Genomic DNA, 7,500 nt, shown 5'->3' with positions numbered 1-7,500 from the left:
CAAGTTCGTACGTGACCTTTACGGGAACTTGGTGTTGCGTCCGGGACCAGGTGAGCGGCTGTTTGTGGGCTTGCAGCTGTTCGTTCATCCTTGAAAGCCTTGTTTTTCCCCCTCTCCCTCTTTTCTCTTGTGCACACAAGGTGTTCGACGAATTGCTTGTAAAGCTTTCCTTTTCGCGAGACTTCGGGACGTGTCCGTTGCTCGTTCTTTCGATCTAACTCTCTTTCTCTTTTACAGGTCCTTCGGGACCTGCGAGAGGTTACAAAGTGGGCTGATCCTTGCGGAGCAAGATCGCAAGGGCGAAGAGCGACTTAGGCAAGGCAAAGCTAAGTTCGCGTCTTTGCCGCACGGGTGACTCGCGACTTAGGCAACGCAAGCTAAGTTCGCGTCTTTGGCCGCAAGGGTGCCGCACGCCTTAGGCAATTCCAGCTAAGGTCGTGACATTGTGGTATCAGAGCGGGCAAGCTCTTCGATCGAACAGCGAACGAACTTCGCAACTTCGCCATGGCAAAGCATCGTGGCGAATCAAGCAAGACGGGGCAGGCCGGACCCTTGCCCCAAGCAGCCGCAGGTGGGCTGCATGTGCACACTCGCTCTCATGCTGTTGGAGCCGCTCATGAGGATCGCGGCAGCGAACAGGATGAGCGAGAAGTTGGCAACTCTCCGCGAGCGGAGGAAGCGCAATCTGGTGCGCTAACTGGGAAAAAGAGTCATAAGGAGAGACTCACGACGGCGGAAACCCGCCTGGATGTTCTTGAAGCGAGCATGGAGGAACTCTACCATGGCCAACAAAGACTTGTTGGGGTAGAGAGCTCGCAAGAGGAAGCGGAGTCCAGGATCGACAAGGTCGAGGCCCTAGTCGACCGACTGTCCGATGACACCAAGGACTCCGTGCTGCACTTACAAGACGTTGTCGCGGAACTCACGGCAAAGGTGGCTATGCTCACAAGAACGCTAAATGCGGGAGGAGGCAACACCCGCGTTGCACCGCCACAAAACTTGAGGGCACCTGAGCCCCATGGATACGGAGGGGCCAGAGATGCCAAGGAGCTCGAGAACTTTCTGTTCGACATGGAACAATACTTCCGAGCTACGAGGCCCGATTCTGAAGATACCAAAGTTTCTATAGCAACAATGTATCTGAATGGAGATGCGAAACTTTGGTGGCGAACTCGTTGGGAGGAGATCCAACAAGGTCGGTGTCGAGTCGACACATGGGAAGACTTGAAGCGGGAGTTGAGAACTCAGTTCCTACCGGAGAACACAGAGTTCGTCGCAAGAAGGAAGTTGAGACAACTCCGCCAAAGTACCACCATCCGAGACTATGTAAAGCAGTTTTCTGCACTGATGCTGGACATACAGGACATGTCCGAGAAGGACAAGTTGTTCAGTTTCCTTGATGGTTTGAAACCATGGGCTCAGCAAGAGCTGAATCGAAGGAATGTTACCGACGTGGTCGGGGCAATTGCAGCTGCAGAAAGGCTCACCGACTTCGTTTCCTCCGAAGACCCAGCGAGAAGGAAACAATCTTCAAGCAATCGCCCTCAAAAACATTCTCGAGGGAAGGAGCTCGGGGGCGAACAGAAGAAGAAGAGCTCCCACAAAGGGCCGAATCCAAAAGGCAAGGCCTCAAAACCTGGAGGATGCTTCTTGTGCGGAGGACCGCACATGGTAAGGGAGTGCCCACAGAAGCAGGCACTCAACGCTTTGACAGCTTCCATCCACCCTCCCCGATCGGACAAGGGCAAAGCTGTTGCCCTTAGCTCAAGCAGTTCTGAATCCAGCAGCGACGATGAAGAGTCGCAAGGACCCCGAATGGGAGCAATGCGTTTGTTGAACGCTATGCGGGGTCAAGTGGGGGAGAACACGAAGACGAAGGCACAAAAAGCAGGAAGTAGTGAACTGATGTATGTGGACATCAAGCTGAATGGCCAAACGACCCGTGCAATGGTGGACACGGGCGCTACCCACAACTTCATAGCCGATCGTGAAGCACAGCGACTTGGATTGACATTGGAGAAGAGCCCAAGCCGAATGAAAGCAGTGAACTCGGAGGCCAGGCGAATCTCCGGATTGGCAAAGGGAGTTCCCATCAGAATCGGGACTTGGAGCGGAACCACCAACATGATGGCCGTGCCACTAGACGACTTCCAAGTGATTCTTGGAATGGAGTTTATGCACGCGGCGAAGTTGGTGCCGATGCCATTCTTGAATTCCCTATGTATGATGGGAGGCGATGACCCCTGTGTGGTGCCCGTCTCTCGGAGAGGAACCAAGGAGCCCCAACATATTTCGGCATTACAATTGAAGAAAGGGGTGCGAAAGGGCGAACTAACATTCGTGGCTGCTATGAAGCTAGAGCCACTCAATGAAGAAGCCATTCAAGAACCTGCTGTGGTGGCCAACGTCCTGAAGGAGTTCAAAGACGTTATGCCACCTGAGTTGCCGAAGACTCTTCCGCCACGCAGAGGCGTGGATCACAGTATTGAGCTGGAGCCAGGAGTGAAGCCTCCAGCGAGACCACCCTATCGCATGCCCCCGCCAGAGTTGGCAGAACTCAGAAAGCAGTTAGGTGAACTGCTAAGCGGTGGTCTCATCCGCAGCTCAAAAGCACCTTTCGGAGCTCCAGTTCTCTTTCAGAAGAAACAAGATGGGAGTCTCCGATTATGCGTCGACTACCGAGCCCTCAACAAAGTAACAGTGAAGAACAAGTATCCCATCCCGCTCATCGCGGACTTGTTCGACCAATTGGGCAAGGCAAAGTATTTCTCAAAACTCGACCTTCGGTCGGGGTATTGGCAGGTGCGCATTGCTGAAGGCGATGAAGCAAAGACTACATGTGTGACCAGATATGGAGCGTTTGAGTTCTTGGTGATGCCTTTCGGCTTAACCAACGCTCCGGCAACATTCTGTACCCTCATGAACCAGCTATTCAAGGAGTATTTGGATAAGTTCGTGGTCGTCTACTTGGACGACATCGTCGTTTACAGCCAAACGCTCGAGGAGCACGTCAAGCACCTTCGGACGATTTTCAAGGTTCTCAGGGAGAACACTTTGTTCGTAAAAAGGGAGAAATGCTACTTTGCTCAAACTGAAATCCTGTTCTTGGGGCACCGAATCGGTGATGGCTCCATCCGGATGGACAAGTCGAAGGTGCAAGCAGTTGCGGAATGGCGAACTCCAAAGAAGGTGCCAGAGTTGAGATCCTTCCTTGGTTTCGTCAACTACTACCGACGCTTCATCGCGGGATATTCGAAGCGGGCAACTCCACTGACGGAGTTGCTGAAGAAGGAGCAGCCTTGGAAGTGGTCTGACAGATGTGAGATAGCATTCCAAGATCTAAAGGCTGCTGTTTTGGAAGAACCAGTGCTCAAATTGCCAAACTATGGAGAGCCCTTTGAAGTCCATACAGATGCTTCGGACTTTGCTATTGGTGGAGTACTCATGCAAGAAGGTCATCCGGTGGCCTACGAGAGCCGCAAACTCAACGAGACCGAGAGGCGGTATCCAGTGCATGAGAAGGAGATGACAGCGGTGATCCACTGCCTACGAGTTTGGCGACACTACCTCCTCGGGTCGCGATTTGTGCTGAGGACAGACAACATCGCCCTGAGTTATTTCCAAACTCAGAAGAAGCTCTCCCCAAAGCAAGCACGGTGGCAGGACTTCCTGGCTGAATTTGATATGGCAATGGAATATAAGCCCGGGAAGGCGAATGTCGTGGCCGATGCGCTGAGTCGGAAGGTGGAGTGCGTGAATGCTGCACAACTGGAGGGCAGAGGCCAAGCAAGTCAGTTACACTCAACCTTCCTTTCCCGAATCAGAGATGGACTGTATAGTGATCCCCAGGCAGTTATCCTGATGCAGCTCATCAAAGAAGGCAAGGCACGACGATTTTGGGTCCAGGAGGGACTTGTTTACACAAAAGGGAATAGGGTTTATGTTCCCCGAGTGGACAATCTAAGGCGTGAACTCTTGAAAGAGTGTCACGATTCCCTTTGGGCTGGACACCCCGGCATTCACAGAACGTTGGCTCTCGTGGAGAGGGCCTTCTACTGGCCAAAAATGGGGATTGATGTGGAGGAGTATGTTCGAACATGCCTTACTTGCCAACAAGACAAGGTGGAGCAGCGGAAGCCGGTGGGACTTTTGGAGCCGTTGCCCGTACCAGAAAGGCCTTGGGAGAGCATTTCCTTAGACTTCATATCAAGCTTGCCACCTGTAGGGGGACTTGGATCGATACTTGTAGTGGTCGATCGGTTTTCAAAGTATGCAACTTTCATTGCTGCTCCCCTACACTGTTCAGCTGAAGAGGCGGCCAGACTGATGATGAAGGGTGTAGTGAAGTATTGGGGAGTCCCACACAATATCATTAGTGATCGAGACGCTCGGTTTCTGGGACGGTTCTGGACCGAGCTATTCAAATTGTTGGGATCAAAGTTATACTTCTCTACAAGCCTCCACCCCCAGACGGATGGTCAGACTGAAAGAATAAATTCGCTCTTAGAGCAGTATCTCCGGCACTACGTGAGTGCCAATCAACGAGATTGGGTGAAGCTGTTGGACATCGCCCAATTCTCCTACAACTTGCAGCGGAGCTCTGCATCCAACAAGAGCCCCTTCGAAATTATCACAGGACAACAACCGTCGACTCCGCACACTATGGCTATTGGGTATACTGGGAGTAGTCCATCAGCCTACCATTTCGCAAAGGAGTGGCATCGAAATGCCGATATTGCGCGGGCTTACTTGGAGAAGGCGGCAAAACGGATGAAGAAGTGGGCAGATTTGGGAAGGCGACCACAGGAGTTCAAAGTTGGCGATTTGGTGTTGGTAAAGCTCCAACCAGCATCACTCCAATTCTTCAGGAAAAGAGTCCACAAAGGATTGGTGCGTAAGTATGAAGGGCCCTTCCCAATTATCAGCAGGGTAGGCAATGTTTCTTACAAGTTGCAGCTGCCGGCGTGGTTCAAAATTCACAACGTTCTTCACGCCAGCAACCTGAAGGCCTACCATTCAGATCCGCAAGACGCTTCTCGAAGTGTTCCAACTCGGCTACCTCCCATCACAGCCTCCTACGAGAAGCGAGTGGAAACCATTCTGGCGGATCGCAAGATAAAGCTACCCAATGGAGCGGAACAGACAGAGTACTTGGTGAAGTGGCGAAAGCTTCCCCGAACTGAAGCCAGTTGGGAGCCTGAAGACGCCCTGCGACATGAAGAAGAAGTCATCAACACCTACCAACAAGCGTCGACGAGGGCGTCGACAGTTTAAGTGGGGGAGAATGTCACGAACGGTCGTCGCGCACCCGCAACAACTCCGTTCAACGAACCGTTCGTCGCTCACACCCGCATGTACAGCTGCCCAACAGCATGTTTTCTCATGGTTTTGGGTCATTTTGCTTGTAAATATGTAAGTTCGAACAAGCTGCAGCGTTGCAAAGCGACCGCTCACCGAACCGAGCAAAACAGCCCCAAAACAGCCCAAAACGGCTTCGTTTTCGCGTGCCGCGGGAGGTGAGCGGAGTGCTGCCTCCGCTCACCAAAACGTCAGCCATCTCAGCACCCAGGAACCCCCCGGGTGGCACATGGCTGGATGGGGCTTCGGTTATATACCGGGCGTTGAACACTCTTTCGCAAGTTCGTACGTGACCTTTACGGGAACTTGGTGTTGCGTCCGGGACCAGGTGAGCGGCTGTTTGTGGGCTTGCAGCTGTTCGTTCATCCTTGAAAGCCTTGTTTTTCCCCCTCTCCCTCTTTTCTCTTGTGCACACAAGGTGTTCGACGAATTGCTTGTAAAGCTTTCCTTTTCGCGAGACTTCGGGACGTGTCCGTTGCTCGTTCTTTCGATCTAACTCTCTTTCTCTTTTACAGGTCCTTCGGGACCTGCGAGAGGTTACAAAGTGGGCTGATCCTTGCGGAGCAAGATCGCAAGGGCGAAGAGCGACTTAGGCAAGGCAAAGCTAAGTTCGCGTCTTTGCCGCACGGGTGACTCGCGACTTAGGCAACGCAAGCTAAGTTCGCGTCTTTGGCCGCAAGGGTGCCGCACGCCTTAGGCAATTCCAGCTAAGGTCGTGACAACCCGGGGGGTTCCAGGGTGCTGAGATGGCTGACGTTTTGCTCCGCTCTCGACGGTCACCGCGCAATGCAAGAACAGGCCAAAAACTGGCCAAAACGGCCCAAAAACGGGCCAAAACTGGCCATTTTTGGCTGCACGAGCGAGCGGCGAGCGGCGGACAGCGAGCGAAGCGAGAGGCAGCACCGTCCCTGCTATACGAAAGCCCCATCCAGCCCTGTGCCACCCGGGGGGTTCCAGGGTGCTGAGATGGCTGACGTTTTGCTCCGCTCTCGACGGTCACCGCGCAATGCAAGAACAGGCCAAAAACTGGCCAAAACGGCCCAAAAACGGGCCAAAACTGGCCATTTTTGGCTGCACGAGCGAGCGGCGAGCGGCGGACAGCGAGCGAAGCGAGAGGCAGCACCGTCCCTGCTATACGAAAGCCCCATCCAGCCCTGTGCCACCCGGGGGGTTCCAGGGTGCTGAGATGGCTGACGTTTTGCTCCGCTCTCGACGGTCACCGCGCAATGCAAGAACAGGCCAAAAACTGGCCAAAACGGCCCAAAAACGGGCCAAAACTGGCCATTTTTGGCTGCACGAGCGAGCGGCGAGCGGCGGACAGCGAGCGAAGCGAGAGGCAGCACCGTCCCTGCTATACGAAAGCCCCATCCAGCCCTGTGCCACCCGGGGGGTTCCAGGGTGCTGAGATGGCTGACGTTTTGCTCCGCTCTCGACGGTCACCGCGCAATGCAAGAACAGGCCAAAAACTGGCCAAAACGGCCCAAAAACGGGCCAAAACTGGCCATTTTTGGCTGCGCGAGCGAGCGGCGAGCGGCGGACAGCGAGCGAAGCGAGAGGCAGCACCGTCCCTGCTATATACGAAAGCCCCATCCAGCCCTGTGCCACCCGGGGGGTTCCAGGGTGCTGAGATGGCTGACGTTTTGCTCCGCTCACGACGGTCACCGCACCACGCAAGAACGGACCATAAACAGGCCAAAACAGCCCAAAAACGGGCCAAAACTGGTCATTTTTGGCTGCGCGAGCGAGCGGCGAGCGGCGAACAGCGAGCGAAGCGTGAGGCAGCACCGTCCCTGCTATACGAAAGCCCCATCCAGCCCTGTGCCACCCGGGGGGTTCCAGGGTGCTGAGATGGCTGACGTTTTGCTCCGCTCACGACGGTCACCGCGCCATGCAAGAACGGACCAAAAACAGGCCAAAACAGCCCAAAAACGGGCCAAAACTGGCCATTTTTGGCTGAGCGAGCGAGCGGTGAGCGGCGAACAGCGAGCGAAGCGAGAGGCAGCACCGTCCCTGCTATACGAAAGCCCCATCCAGCCCTGTGCCACCCGGGGGGTTCCAGGGTGCTGAGATGGCTGACGTTTTGCTCCGCTCACGACGGTCGCCGTGCCACGCAAGAACGGACCAAAAACAGGCCAAAACAGC

The sequence above is a fragment of the Musa acuminata genome, unplaced genomic scaffold, assembly GCF_036884655.1.
Source record: "Musa acuminata AAA Group cultivar baxijiao unplaced genomic scaffold, Cavendish_Baxijiao_AAA HiC_scaffold_1126, whole genome shotgun sequence".
In the NCBI taxonomy this organism is placed as follows: domain Eukaryota; kingdom Viridiplantae; phylum Streptophyta; class Magnoliopsida; order Zingiberales; family Musaceae; genus Musa; species Musa acuminata.
The sequence above is the reverse complement of the archived record's forward strand: the minus strand, read 5'-3'. Positions refer to the sequence as shown.